The sequence below is a fragment of the Rhinoderma darwinii genome, chromosome 3, assembly GCF_050947455.1.
Source record: "Rhinoderma darwinii isolate aRhiDar2 chromosome 3, aRhiDar2.hap1, whole genome shotgun sequence".
NCBI classification, from domain to species: domain Eukaryota; kingdom Metazoa; phylum Chordata; class Amphibia; order Anura; family Rhinodermatidae; genus Rhinoderma; species Rhinoderma darwinii.
This window is the reverse complement of record NC_134689.1, coordinates 411,371,990-411,388,542: the sequence shown is the minus strand read 5'-3', so window position 1 is coordinate 411,388,542 and position 16,553 is coordinate 411,371,990. Positions and strand designations below refer to the sequence as shown.

Below are 16,553 nucleotides of genomic sequence, written 5' to 3'. Positions count from 1 at the left end.
TTTTTTTTTTTTACAGCATACACCAATTATCATAAATGGCGCTATAAATTTGTTGTTCTGGTTGTTACCGGTGGGATAATACCAAATATGTGTATATTATTTTATGTTGGGGCATATATTTCATATTGTTTATTTATTGTAAATAATGTGCATTTGTGTTAATATTTTTACAGATTTATTTTATATTAATTTAACTTTTTTTTAATCCCATACTTGAAAGTACTGGCATATATCTATGTCAGTACATCAACCTGTTTACTGAGTACACAGACATTTGATAGGGCACATATTTTTTCACAAATAAACACTGAATGTATTGATCTTATTTTACCCCTAACATAAAGTACAATATGTCATGAGAAAACAATCTCAGAATCGCTTAGATGACAAAAACAATTCCAAAGTTATTACCACATAAAGTGACACATGCCAGATTTGAAAAACAGGGCTGTGTCCGCAAAGCCAAAACTGGCTGTGTGTCTATGGGGTTAATGTCCTTTGAGAATTATTACTATTATTGTTATTATTATTAATGTTCGGTGCTAGACTCTTCTGTGGATATATGTTGATCTTATGGTGCTCAGGTAGCGCATCTGACTCCAGATCAGAAAGTTGTGTGTTAAAATCGTGTTGGGGTCAACTTTTTTTATTTTTTATCACCACATGACTGGAATCTCGCCACTTCAATGTTTTTTTTTAAAATGTATTAAAATTTGGAGAAGAGCTGGAAAATTGAAAGACAAAAAAAATCAATACTCCGCTGTTCAATCCCCCGCTGCTCCGGCCACAAGTCTTTGTTGATTTTCCTGCAGTGATGACAATCTCTAATTGCATGTGACCACTGCAGCCAATCACGGACCTGCTAGAATCACTGCAGAGACGAGTGATTGGATAGAGCATTTACATGAATGAATGGCTGGCTGCGGGGAAGTCAACAAAGACTACTGGGGTGCGACAGTGCAGTGCTGGAGCGGTGAGGGATTGAACTGGCGTTGTTTTTTTATTTTATCAACTTTCCTGCTCCTATCCAAAAAAAAAAATGTAATCCCATTTAACAAGCTAAATAAGACCAATTTTAATTTCTTTCTTAAAAGGGGGTTCTACGAGATTAGATTCCTTTTCTAGAAACCGCGACACCGTTGTCAATAGGCTGTGACTTATATTGCAGCTCAGTCCCATTTAAAGTGTAACTAAACATTCGACAAACTTCTGACAGGTCATAGTGACATGTCAGTAGTTTTGATCGTTGGGGGTCCAAGCACTGAGACCCCCACCAATCGCTAAAATGAAGTGACAGACGCGCTTGTGTGAGCGCTCAGCCTCTTAGTTTCTGTTCGTCTTTTTACGGAAATCAATGTATCGGAGTGCGGGCTCAATAGAAAGTCTATGAGCCCGTACTCCAATACATGTATTTCCGGAAAAAGCCGAACAGACAAGAAGCGGCTGAGCACTCACAAGAGCACCTCTGCCGCTTCATTTTAGCGATTAGTGGGCGTCTCAGTGATCGGATCAAAACTACTGACATGGCATAAATTTGTCGAACATTTAGTTACCGTTTAAGTATTTCCTATTCTATGCTCTGACTGATCTACGCTTAATGGTCACAAAAATAGCAGCAGTTAATATTTTTGTAAAATCAAATGGTTTAAGGTTTTCCATTAAAAAAAAAAAAGTTTGTTCTGCCCAAAATGTTAAAATGTCTACATTTACTTACCATTACATTTCCTTTGCCGGTGTCCCGGAGCCCTTCCCTATTGCCCACTGTCTTTTGACTACTGGCAGCCCAGAATCTAGAAAAGGTTTATGAGCGCTCTAGTAAGCACTCATTTTTTAAGCCGGGGCTTGTTACAAAAATTTCCTGTACTTTGAGAAGCCTGCTAAATACAGCTGGGATCAGAGGAAACCCCAACCCCGGCTGTTTAACCGTTTGATCGCAGTCCGTGACCGTGGCATGATCAAACGTAACTCTCCTCTTCGATCGCATCACTGGAAACCTGGTGACATAATCGGAGACTGGATGTATCCTCTGCAGTCAGTCCTTGGGACCTAGAAAGGTCCCCAGGGCTGTCTGTTTTGTAAGCCCGCTTTTAGGCCACACTATGCATTGTATGTATACAGTGTCATAGTGAGACAGTATAATTTATTAGGGTACAGGAGTTTTCCCACTACTTTATAAGTAAAGAATAAAGTTGTTACAATGTTATCCATTTATTGGAATTAACAAAAATGTAACACAAAAAAAATGTAATTATTTAGCATAAAATATAATTTATTGCCCATACATTACATTAAAAAAAATCTACACAAGTAACTAGATCTAGATGGGTATAAAAAAAATAAACAAAAATGTTTTGGGGAAAATCACTATTTTCTATATGCGTGCCACAAAAATAAATGACATATACAGTATTACACAGGGATTTATTTGTACCACCAAACTGTGCAGGAAAAAATACAATTTCTCCTGCATAAAACAAGGCCTCATATAGCCACATCAATGAAAGAAATAAACAATTATGACCACAAAAATGCAGAGGAAAAAATGAAAACATTTAGCTGGTCATTAAAGGAAACCATTCAAGAAATTGTGTGGGAATCGAACCAGGGAACACAGGGAGAAATCTACCATTGAACCATTAATGCTTAGTGTTAATTAAATCTTTCCCTTTAAAGTTAAAGTTTTAGTTAAACTGTTAGTCAATAAATGATTACACATTGTTCTAATTTTTTACATTTTTCACAAGTCAGGAAATATTATAATTAGATTCTAATTTATAACATTTCCATGTGCTGGTCACTAGAGGGAGCAATTCCCAAAATTGCAGCATTGCAATGTGGTAAAGCAACCTCATTGCTTTATGCTGCAAATTTGGTGTAGACACACATGCTCTAGTGTGCTCGCACAATGCCCCCTCCTTTCTCCTGGCTAGTGCCAGGAGAAAGGAGGGGGTTGAATGTTCAAACCTCCTACACTGTGTGCCGCCATTTTTTGAGCGAATGCACAGTGTAGGAGGATTAGATACAGTGTGATCACACAGTATAACATGCACAAACACAAACATAACTTACCTGCTCCTGCTGCCGCCGCTGCCTCCACTCCGTCCGCTCCGTACACTCCCTCCGCTCCTAGTCCTTGCTTCTGAACATATGGACGGAAGCCGCGACCGGAAGTAGTCATCTTACTATCCGGCCGCGGCTTCCGGTCCACATGAAAATGGCGCCAGATGTCGCTCGGCCGAAGACCTTCCTTTTGGACTGTGTGGGAGCGGCGCATGCGCCGTTCCCACACAGACGGCGTACGCTATAGTGAAAGGAACGGCTCCCGTTCGCATTCACTATGAGGATGTATGTGCCGTATTCCATCTCTGTATGTGTCGTTAATCGACACATACAGAGATGAAAAAAAAATTGGCAGCCCCCATAGAGAAGTAAAAGTTTGAAAAAATAAAAAAGTAAAACACAAAAACACAAATAAATAAAATTTATTTTATTAACATACTAAAACAAAAAACATATAAAAAAAAACATTTCCGCAACGCCTGTCCTTTAAAGGGGTTCTACGAGCAGGAGAGGTTTTTCATACTGATGACCTATTCGCTAGATAGGTCAGCAGTATATGTTCGGTGAGGGCCCAACACCCGGACCCTGCACTGATAGGCTGTTCCAGCTACCTCCAGGCACCAGAAGCTATGCAGTGGTCTATGCCGAAAGCAGATGGTTCAATACAATGTATAGCGGTGGTGCTGGGTGCTGGGTTAGGAGGAGGGCTACAGTACTGAAGCATAGCCACTATACCTGTGGATGGGGCATCAGTATGAAAAACCGCCCCATTCCAAGACCACCCCTTTAATAAATTAGATGAAAGTTTTAAATCTAAGTTAATATCAAAGTATTATTCCAATCAATGATATATGTGGTGTATCCATAATCCACTAGAGGACAGGGAAAGTCTGGAGGTTCAAAAACTAAGGCCAAAAACAAAAGTAGTACTATAGTGAGGTTCGCTCCCTCCAGAAATTACTTCCACAGAAAATGTTCAACTTCGCCCTAAGATATTGATACTGGATGAGCCTTCCAGCCTCTAAGGGTTAAATTACACAGCCCGATATCGGCCATTGAAACAATGAACCGATCAAAAAGGCAGCACGTTGATCGGCGCTCGTTTGCTCCTTTCACAAGGAGCGATGCTTGGTTATGTATGGGGATGAGCGATTGTTTCTACGATCACTTGTTCCCATACATTTCCATTATGTCGGCAGCATAGAGAGGGAGATGTGCTGCCGACAACGATAATACATATTGCTGCATAGACGAACAGATCAGCCAATGAACAAGCTTTTTCTCGTTCATTGGCTGGTCGTTGCCCTGTTTACGCAGCGCAGTGATCGGTAACAAGCATTCATATGCCCGATCATTGGCCAGTGTAAAATGGCCTTAAAGAGGCTCTGTCACCAGATTTTGCAACCCCTATCTGCTATTGCAGCAGATCGGCGCTGCAATGTAGATAAGAGTAAAGTTTTTATTTTTAAAAAACGAGCATTTTTGGCCAAGTTATGACCATTTTTGTATTTATGCAAATAAGGCTTGCAAAAGTCCAAGTGGGCGGGTTTACAGTAAAAGTCCAAGTGGGCGTGTATTATGTGCGTACATCGGGGCGTTTTTTCTACTTTTACTAGCTGGGCGTTCTGACGAGAAGTAAGAATAGCAATGGAATTTGAAAAGCAAAAATAGGGTAGGACTAACAGTAATTTAACTACTATAGCTTTGGGCCAGGTTTACACCTAGCCTACACCTTTTGTAGTGCTACTGATTTTAACTATTGAGCCACAGCTGAAGTCAAAATGAATACATTGAGTTGCATGTAATCTTGTGGACTTCAGCTATAAATCAAGAATTAAAATCAATCAGTAGCACTGCAAAAAGTCTAGGTGTAGCCCTGGCCTGAAAGGAAGCACCAGTTAATTGATTTATTGCTAATTATCTTATATTTTGTCTAATCAGGGGTGAAGATAACGTAACCCATTTTCCATTAATGGTCTTATAAATAACATAAAAGCTTGGATCACCGTAAGACCCTTCTACACGGGTCAATGATTGGTACAAAGAGCGTTCAGACGAACAAGGCAAAGATCAGCCGATGAATTAGCAAACGCTCGTTCATCGGCTAAACACATCTTTTATGTGACCCAAAAAATGGTCACTAGTCGGCAGCACATCTAATTGTGTAGACCGAAAGATGTGCTGCCGAAATAATGGAAATGTATGGGGACAAATTATCGTAGTAACGGTAGTTTATTCCCATTAATTACCTATGATTGCTCCTTGTGAAAGGCGCTTAACGAGTGCTGATCAACGGGCTGTATCATCAATCGGCGCTCGTTTTCACGGCCAGTATCGGGCCATCTTAAATGACCTTAAGGTCAACTATAGATGTAAAGATTCACCCTCATTAAAACTGATCAGTTTACGTGTCTAAATATTTACAGTGACACTGGGAATGTCATTATGTCTTTCCTTTGGCTGAAGCTGTAAATTCTTGACTGACGGCCATATGATTAGAGAGATGGCCACCACCTGCCACATCCAGGCAGCGCTTGGCAGTTTACGTCAGTGCCATAGACTTTGAATGGAGCGGCAGGGCACATGCTCAACCGCCGTTACATTCTATCCCTTCCGGGCATGCTGCTAGGTTCATTGGAATCAGTTTGTGAAATCTGCTTCTCAAAACTTGGTCAGAAAAAAAAAATCATTGTCCGGGAATCAAATTTCTTTCCTAGGGGCCTCCAATAACCTTTATTCGGCTCTTCTAATCACATACCGACAGTCAGGGCTAGCCTTAGGTTGAATGGCGCCATTTGCGGAACTTTCTATTGCTGTCCTCCACAAACAAAAATTGCTGGAACATATGTACTGTACATACATGAAGGCATGTATTTAGACAAATAGGCAAATATATATATACACACATTCTGGAATATATACATACATAAAGGTAAATATATAGACATACAGACACATATATATATATACATACACACACACACACACAAACCGGCGCATAAATACACAGACAGGAACATATACAAATGCATAAAAGGCACATATATACAAGCACAAGGACACATTCACATACATACCCATATACCCACACAGGCATATATATACACAGTACAGATAATAATTTCACATGCAGTCCTATGTAACAGAGATAGCACACAGTAATAACTCCCTGAGTACAGATAATGTAGTAATGTTACCTGCAGTCCAATGTAACACCACAGATAACACAGTGATAACTCTCTGATTACAGATAATGTAGTAGATGTTACCTGCAGTCCTATGTAACATCACAGATAACACACAGTGATAACTCTCTGAGTACAGATAATGTAGATGTTACCTGCAGTCCTATGTAACACCACAGATAACACAGTGATAACTCTCTGATTACAGATAATGTAGTAGATGTTACCTGCAGTCCTATGTAACACCACAGATAACACAGTGATCACTCTGAGTACAGATAATGTAGTAGATATTACCTGCAGTCCAATGTAACACCACAGATAACACACAGTGATAATTCTCTGAGTACAGATAATGTAGTAGATGTTACCTGCAGTCCTATGTAACACCACCGATAACACAGTGATAACTCTCTGAGTACAGATAATGTAGATGTTACCTGCCGTCCTATGAAACACCACAGATAACACAGTGATAACTCTCTGAGTACAGTTAATGTAGATGTTACCTGCAGTCCTATGTAACACCACAAATAACACAATGATAACTCTCTGATTACAGCTAATGTAGATGTTACCTGCAGTCCTATGTAACACCACAGATAACAGTGATAACTATTTGAGTACAGATAATGTAGATGTTACCTGCCGTCCTATGTAATACCACAGATTACACATAGTGATAACTCTCTGAGCACAGATCATGTAGATGTTACCTGCAGTCCCATGTAACACCACAGATAACACAGTGATAACTCTCTGATTACAGATAATGTAGTAGATTTTACCTGCAGTCCTATGCAACACCACAGATAACACACAGTGATAACTCTCTGAGTACAGATAATGTAGATGTTACCTGCAGTCCTATGTAACACCACAGATAATACACAGGGATAACTCTCTGAGTACAGATCAGTGGCATAGCTACCGCTGTAGCAGCCATAGCGGCTGCTACGTGGCACGCGGCATGAACCCCCATGCCCGAAGGCTCTGCTAATGGGTGCTACAGCGGTAGCGACGCCATGGCTGCTACAGTGGTAGCGACGCCGCATTCAATAGTATCTGCATCCTTCAGACGCAGATACTATTGAGCACTATGACAGAGCAGGGAGGTATCTCCCTGCTCTGCCATAGGCTACACATACCTCCCACCATCCCGGATTCAGCGGGACAGTCCCGGATTCCGGGCGGTGTCCCGCTGCCAACTGTATCTGCGTCCTCAGGACGCAGACACATTTGAACCAAATTCTGAAGGAGGGAATCATCAGCTCCCTGCTTCAGAATTAGTTGAGAGCGGAGTAGCAGATGGTGCTCTTTCGCTCGCCGAGGACTCCCCGGGCACAGCGCTACTTTAAGCACTGTGCTCGGGGAAGCCCTTGACGTCACTGTCCATATGGCCGATGATCCAGCCCTGGATTTCGCTCCTAGAAAATCTCACTGAGATCACTGTCCATATATGAACATTGACGTCAGGGGCTCCTCCTGGAGCGGAATCCCCAGCCAGAGTCAGCAATGGGGATTCCGCTCAAGGAATAGCCACAGACATCACTGTCCATATATGGACAGTGACATCAGGGCTTCCCTTTGCTCTGGATGGGGATTCCACTCCTAGAGGGAATCCCAATGGCGCAATCATCAGTTTATGATTTTAGAAACTCTTGTGTCTCCAGGCACTATATTTTTGTGGCTGCCGCGACCCCCCCTCGCTTATCCTTACCATTGTTTGGGCCATGCTGGGAGCTGGAAACAAATAAGTGCAAACCTATACGGCAGGGGTTGCACTAAATTGAGCTGTATTTGTGCTGGTGTTGTATATATGTAATGAGCTGAGTTCTGGTGCTGTATATATGTACTGTGCTTGGTTCTGGTACTATATATATTTATGTACTGAGCCTGGTACTTGGGCTGTATTTACGTACTGGATTCACTGGTGTGATATGAGTAAAATATAACATTTATTTATAACTCTTTAAAAACAGGGGTACAATCACCACTGTGAAAAAGCCCCACCGTGTATATAAAAACGTATTAAATAGTAAACACTGAGTTCTAATTCAATTGTGAACCTACTATAGCTCAGTGTTAAACAAGAATATCAATACGGAATCAGCATTTGAAAAATGGGCATAACAATAGTCTTGACCCTAATTCACACTAGAGTCCGTGATAACCGCACCGGAAGCTCCTAGTGTTGAGGTAAACAAACAATGCTAGTGTTCCCTATGCTAAAAAATTCCTATTCACAACCGACCCTACGCGTTTCAATACTCATCATCAGCGGCATCTATGCGAGCATGCTTCCGTGGTGTACAGCAGAATATCTGCTGCTGAACTAAATATCGCTGGCATCCCGGCCAGAGTAACCAAGCTACAGACCCCTGATGATGAGTATTGAAACGTGTAGGGTTGGTTGTGAATAGGAATTTTTTAGCATAGGGAACACTAGCATTGTTTGTTTACCTCAACACTAGGAGCTTCCGGTGCGGTTATCACGGACTCTAGTGTGAATTAGGGTCAAGACTATTGTTATGCCCATTTTTCAAATGCTGATTCCGTATTGATATTCTTGTTTAACACTGAGCTATAGGAGGTTCACAATTGAATTAGAACTCAGTGTTTACTATTTAATACGTTTTTATACACACGGTGGGGCTTTTTCACAGTGGTGATTGTACCCCTGTTTTTAGAGAGTTATAAATAAATGTTATATTTTACTCATATCACACCAGTGAATCCTTTAAAATTGTTATGTTGTGGGAGCACAATTGAATATATCTTTGAAATACAGTGAATTATATGTATTTACGTACTGAGCTTGGTTCTGGAGCTGTATTTATGCTTTGTTCTGGTGCTGTATATATGTAATGATCTTAGTTCTGGAGCTGTATTTATGTACTGAGCTTTGTTCTGGTACTGTATATATGTAATGAGCTGTGTTCTGGTGCTGTATATATGTAATGAGCTTTGTTCTGGTGCTGTATATATGTACAGAGCTTGGTACTGGAGCTGTATATATGTACTGAGCTTGGTTCTGGGGATGTATATATGTATTGAGCTTTGTTCTGATGCTGTATTTATGTACTGAGCTTGTTCTGGTGCTGTATATATGTAATGAGCTTTGTTCTGGTGCTGTATATATGTAATGAGCTTTGTTCTGGTTCTGTATATATGTAATGAACTTTGTTGTGGTGCTATATATATGTAATGAGCTGGGTTCTGGTTGTGTATAGAACTATATTGCTTGTAAAATGTACAAATGTTTTTATGCTTGAGTTACGTAAGAAAAAAAGTGGAAAAGAAATGACACGTCATTGATTGGTAGGGAAAACAAACATGGCGAGGGGGAAGGAGATGTTGGGGAGGGCGCCAAACTGAATCTTTGCCCCGGGTGCTGGAGAACCTAGCTACGCCTCTGTGTTTTCATTACAGCTGTGGAATAAATTTACATTGTGAAGTAAGGGATCACTGTAGACTCTTGTTTTCTTTATATATATATATATATATATATATATATATATATATATATATATATATATATATATATATATACTTTACTGTGTCATTATTATATAAGTGTAATAAAAAAGAAACTTAATATAGAACAACTGTCATTAACATTATTATGCTTTAAAGTATTTTTCTATTAAAAATGATGTGCAAAAGAATTGCTGCATTGGCCGGGAATCGAGAGCGGGCCTCCCGCGTGGCAGGCGAGAATTCTACCACTGAACCACCAATGCATACATATCAAAGTGTGTTCCTGACCATTGACTATTTTATGAGAGTTGTTTATAGGTGATATGTGTTATTATATGTGACGAAAGCTATACTAGTTTACTGTATATAAGGGACAGTATTATAGTACTTATGTTCTTGTACATAGGGTGCAGTATTATAGTAGTTATATTCTTGTATATAGGGAGCAGTATTATAGTAGTTATATTCTTGTACATAGGGAGCAGTATTATAGTAGTTATATTCTTGTATATAGGGTGCAGTATTATAGTAGTTATATTCTTGTACATAGGGGCAGTATTATAGTAGTTATATTCTTGTATATAGGGGCAGTATTATAGTAGTTATATTCTTGTATATAGGGAGCAGAATTATGGTAGTTATATTCTTGTATATAGGGGCAGTATTATAGTAGTTGTATTCTTGTATATAGGAGGCAGTATTATAGTAGTTGTATTCTTGTATATAGGAGGCAGTATTATAGTAGTTATATTCTTGTATATAGGGTGCAGTATTATAGTAGTTATATTCTTGTACATAGGGGGCAGCATTATAGTAGTTATATTCTTGTATATAGGGTGCAGTATTATAGTGGTTATATTCTTGTATATAGGGTGCAGTATTATAGTAGTTATATTCTTGTATATAGGGTGCAGTATTATAGTAGTTATATTCTTGTATATAGGGTGCAGTATTATAGTAGTTATATTCTTGTATATAGGGGCAATATTATAGTAGTTATATTCTTGTATATAGGAGCAGTATTATAGTATTTATATTCTTGTATATAAGGGGCAGTATTATAGTAGTTATATTCTTGTATATAGGGATAGTATTATAGTAGTTATATTCTTGTATATAGGGGGCACTATTATAGTAGTTATATTCTAGTATATAGGGGCAGTATTATAGTAGTTATATTCTTGTATATAGGTGCAGTATTATAGTAGTTATATTCTTGTATATAGGGGCAGTATTATAGTAGTTATATACTTGTTTATAGGAGGCAGTATTATAGTAGTTATATTCCTATACATAGGAGCCGTATTATAGTAGTTATATTCTTGTATATAGGGGGCAGTATTATAGTAGTTATATTCTTGTATATAGGTGCAGTATTATAGTAGTTCTATTCTTGTATATAGGGGCAGTATTATAGTAGTTATATTCTTGTATATAGGGGCAGTATTATAGTAGTTATATTCTTGTATATAGGTGCAGTATTATAGTAGTTATATTCTTGTATATAGGGGCAGTATTATAGTAGTTATATTCTTGTATATAGGGGCAGTATTATAGTAGTTATATTCTTGTATATAGGTGCAGTATTATAGTAGTTATATTCTTGTATATAGGGGCAGTATTATAGTAGTTATATTCTTGTATATAGGGGCAGTATTATAGTGTAATAAAAAAGAAACTTAATATAGAACAACTGTCATTAACATTATTATGCTTTAAAGTATTTTTCTATTAAAAATGAGGTGCAAAAGAATTGCTGCATTGGCCGGGAATCGAACCTGGGCCTCCTGCGTGGCAGGCGAGAATTCTACCACTGAACCACCAATGCATACATATCAAAGTGTGTTCCTGACCATTGACTATTTTATGAGAGTTGTTTATAGGTGATATGTGTTATTATATGTGACGAAAGCTATACTAGTTTACTGTATATAAGGGACAGTATTATAGTACTTATGTTCTTGTACATAGGGTGCAGTATTATAGTAGTTATATTCTTGTATATAGGGAGCAGTATTATAGTAGTTATATTCTTGTACATAGGGAGCAGTATTATAGTAGTTATATTCTTGTATATAGGGTGCAGTATTATAGTAGTTATATTCTTGTACATAGGGGCAGTATTATAGTAGTTATATTCTTGTATATAGGGGCAGTATTATAGTAGTTATATTCTTGTATATAGGGAGCAGAATTATGGTAGTTATATTCTTGTATATAGGGGCAGTATTATAGTAGTTGTATTCTTGTATATAGGAGGCAGTATTATAGTAGTTGTATTCTTGTATATAGGAGGCAGTATTATAGTAGTTATATTCTTGTATATAGGGTGCAGTATTATAGTAGTTATATTCTTGTACATAGGGGGCAGCATTATAGTAGTTATATTCTTGTATATAGGGTGCAGTATTATAGTGGTTATATTCTTGTATATAGGGTGCAGTATTATAGTAGTTATATTCTTGTATATAGGGTGCAGTATTATAGTAGTTATATTCTTGTATATAGGGTGCAGTATTATAGTAGTTATATACTTGTTTATAGGAGGCAGTATTATAGTAGTTATATTCCTATACATAGGAGCCGTATTATAGTAGTTATATTCTTGTATATAGGGGGCAGTATTATAGTAGTTATATTCTTGTATATAGGTGCAGTATTATAGTAGTTATATTCTTGTATATAGGGGCAGTATTATAGTAGTTATATTCTAGTATATAGGGGGCAGTATTATAGTAGTTATATTCTTGTATATAGGTGCAGTATTATAGTAGTTATATTCTTGTATATAGGGGCAGTATTATAGTAGTTATATACTTGTTTATAGGAGGCAGTATTATAGTAGTTATATTCCTATACATAGGAGCAGTATTATAGTAGTTATATTCTTGTATATAGGGGGCAGCATTATAGTAGTTATATTCTTGTATATAGGTGCAGTATTATAGTAGTTATATTCTTGTATATAGGGGCAGTATTATAGTAGTTATATTCTTGTATATAGGGGCAGTATTATAGTACTTATATTCTTGTATATAGGAGCAGTATTATAGTAGTTATATTCTTGTATATAGGGGCAGTATTATAGTAGATATATTATTGTATATAAGGGGCAGTATTATAGTAGTTATATTCTTGTATATAGGGGGCAGTATTATAGTAGTTATATTCTTGTATGTAGGGGCAGTATTATAGTAGATATATTCTTGTATATAAGAGCAGTATTATAGTAGTTATATTCTTGTATATAGGAGCAGTATTATAGCTGAAATTTGCTTACCGAAATTTTCATTTCCTGGAGTCCGGAGGCAGCACACATATGAGATGTTATCTCCCTAGATATAATTAGAGGAGAACAGGTTAACAAGCAATAACCAATTAACTAGTAATGCAAGGACCTCCTATATAAAGCCCAGGGAAACCCCACCTCCTTGTATGGTATGTAGCAGTTAAAATAATTAATCAGGGTGGGCAGCTGTGCTGCCTCCGGACTCCAGGAAATGAAAATTTCGGTAAGCAAATTTCAGCTTTCCTGATCGTCCGTCGGCAGCACACATATGAGATTTGTAAAGCAATATTTATGGGGTGGGAGATCCAGTCGCTTTATTTAACACCATTTTGCCAAAGGCTGAACACACGGGAGCAGAAACGTCCAGCCTATAGTGACGGATGAAGGTTGAAGGTGATGCCCAAGTTGCTGCTTTGCAGATCTGTTCTAAGGGCATAAGACCAAATTCTGCTCATGAGGTTGCAATAGAACGAGTGGAGTGAGCTTTTACATGGATCGGAGCCGTCTGCCCGGACAGAGAATAACAGACTGATGGTGTCTTTTATCCATCTAGCCAGGGTAGCTTCACTGGTCTTTGGCTTTGCCATGAAATTGTAAGAATAAGGATTGTGAATGATTGAGTTGTCTGAAGGTATGAGAGCCCTGCTCTTTTTACATCCAGAGTATGTAGAGAGGTTTGATGAACCAATTCTGGTTCAGGAAAAAAAGACAGCTGGGATGATTTCCTATTCAACGCTTGACGCAGAAGGAATTTTAGGTCTGAAATTTGGAAGAGTTTAAAACATGATGCAGTCATGTAATATACGAAGATACGGCTCTTTGCATGACAGGGCCTGCAGTTCTCCTACTCTCTTTACCGAAGTGATTGCCACTAAGAATAGAGTATTGAAGGATATGTGTTTCAGGCTCGCTTGGAGAATAGGTTTTAACGGAGGACCTGTCAATGCTTGGAGGCCCAAGGACAAATCCCATGAAGGAACAGGATTATGAACCCCAGGTTTTAGATTTCTTATAGCTTTGAAGAATCTACGGATCAGAGCCGGATTAGAAAATTTTGATTCTGATTGAGCATTTATGGCTGTGCAGTACACCTTCAGCGTGTTGTATTTAAGGCCTTTGTTGAAACCTTCTTGGAGAAATTGAAGAAGGGATGCGAGAACGTCCATAGAGACGGAGTTTGAGACACACCCCAGCATTTATAGATATTCCAGACTCTATTGTACACAGAAATGGTGGCTGGTTTTCTAGCCGCAAGTAGTGTTTTAATGACCACTTCTAACAGGCCTGATTGAGCGGGAGTCCCTAAAACAGTCTCCAAACTGTCCGATGTAAGTTGCGGACCTGTTGGTGAAAGTAACCTTCCTGGATGAGGAGGTCTTGATGGGCTGGCAGTTTCCACAATCTGCCTCTCGAAATATATAATGCAAGAGAAAACCAAGCCCAGCGTGGCCAGAAGGGTATCACTGCGATGGCTTCTGCTTTCTCATCTAAGATTTTCTTGAGGAATTTCTGAATTAGAAGAAGAGGCAGGAAGACATAGATCAACTTGTTGGACCAACTGATCGACTGTCTAGGGCTACTGTGTGACCTATTGGGGACAGAGAACAAAAATAAATTTTTGTTTTCGTGTTTTCCCATGATGCCATCACGTCTAGATCTGGTAATCCCATCCTCATGGTGATCGGTCTGAATATCTCTGGATTCAGGCTCCATTCTCCTGAATGTAGAGTGTTCCGATTTAGCCAGACTGCTTTGAGAGAACCCCGGATATGAGCTGCCGAATATTCAGAAGATTGGATTCGGACCATGTCATTATAGCTCTGCACTCTTTGGAAAGTTGATGACTCCTTGTGCCGCCATGTTTGTTTATATAGTAGACTGATGCCAGGTTGTCTGTCTGGACCAGGACATTGAGATTATGAAGGACAGAGTGAAAATAATGAAGTGCTAGCTTGACCGCTTTCAATTCTCTTAGGTTGGATGAAAGAGACTTCTCCTGAGGCGACCATAACTGTTGGATCCAATGATTTTCTACATGAGCACCAAAGCCCAAAGAGGATGCATCCATTGTGAGAGTCACCTGAGGATGAGGAGTCAGAGTTCTGCCTGAGAGAAAGTCTGAGGGGATTTAGCCACCATAGTAGATCTGTGATGGTATGGAGAGAGAGATGACTTTGTCTAGACCTGTCAGGTTCTTGTTCCATAGGGCCAGTATGTTTGATTGTAAATATCTTATGTGGGCTCTGGCCCAGGGAACTGCGTCTATGGATGATGTTAACAGCCACAGTACCCTCATGGATGACCGGATAGAGACTCTGCGGTCTGAGATTAAGTCAGTCACTTCTGTCACAATTCTCCTTCTCCTTTCTAAAGATAATCTTAGGGACATACATTTTGAGTTGATCAGGAACCCTAAGAACTTTATCTCCTGGACCGGAGTGAGTTGAGATTTCTCCTGATTTATCAGGAACCCATGATCTTTCAGAGCGCTCAGTCACTTGAAGATGGAGAATTAGATCTTCTTTGGAGGGGGAGACAATCAGCCAGTCGTCTAGATATGGAATCACTGTTACCCCATGGAAACGAAGAGCTGCAGTGAGAACTACCACAATTTTGGTGAACACCCGATGTGTTGAGGTGAAGCCGAACGGGCGACACTTGAATTGGTAGTGAAGAGTTTGTGACTTGTTCTGGATGGCTATCCTGAGATATTTCCAGTGGCTTTGTAAGATGGGAACATGTAGATATGCATCTGTTAGATCTATGGATGCCATAAACTGTATTTTTGAAGAATGGCAAGGACAGATCGAACAGTTTCCATCTAGAAAAAAAAATTCTCTTTTTTTTTTTCTTTCAAGAACTTGTTTAGATATGTAATGTGTATCTATAATTAGGCACCATTTATTTTTATTTTTTCTGGTTTTGTGACAAGAAAAAAATTCTGGAATATAGTAATTTCCCTTTTTGTTTGGATGGGATCAATTCCAAGGCTCCTTTCTTTATAAATTCTTGAACCGGATCAATCAATAATAGAGTTGCTTGATTGATAAAAAATTTGTACAGGGGGGGGGGCGTTTGAATTCTAGGGAGTACCCCCTTTGAATTGTGGCGGACACCCACTCGTCCGAGGAGGTCTTGGACCAAATGGACAAAAAAAGATGTAGTCTTCCTCCCCCCTGCGCTTTTACAGCTCTGGCGTCATAAATCATTGGGTTCTGCTTCTTTTTGAAGTTACCCGGGTTGTCTTGGCGAGGTCTGGACCGTCACTGCTTATTCTTTCAGAATTTTGGGGACCTCTTTCTTTTGAAAACGAAAAGGACCTAAAACTGGGATTAGATATTTTCGTTTGAGGAAAGGAGTGACCCTTCCCATTCGCAAGAGCTTTCAACTGTGGACCAAACAGATTACCTGACTGAAAAGGCAAATTACAACAATTTGTCTTGGCAGGAATATCCCCATTCCAGAATTTTAGCCATAGGGCTCTTCTGGCTGAATTAGCGGAAGTCATTGCTTTGAATTAATTTTTAATAATATCAAGT

General features: G+C 38.9%; 1 non-coding gene across 1 annotated transcript; it reads right to left on the bottom strand.

Annotated features, from left to right (window-relative positions):
* Nucleotides 1-11,482: 11,482 nt before the first annotated feature.
* TRNAG-GCC (transfer RNA glycine (anticodon GCC)) lies at nucleotides 11,483-11,553 on the bottom strand. The gene has a single exon. It is a non-coding gene; the product is annotated as a tRNA-Gly (tRNA).
* Between the last annotated feature and the right edge of the window lie 5,000 nt (nucleotides 11,554-16,553).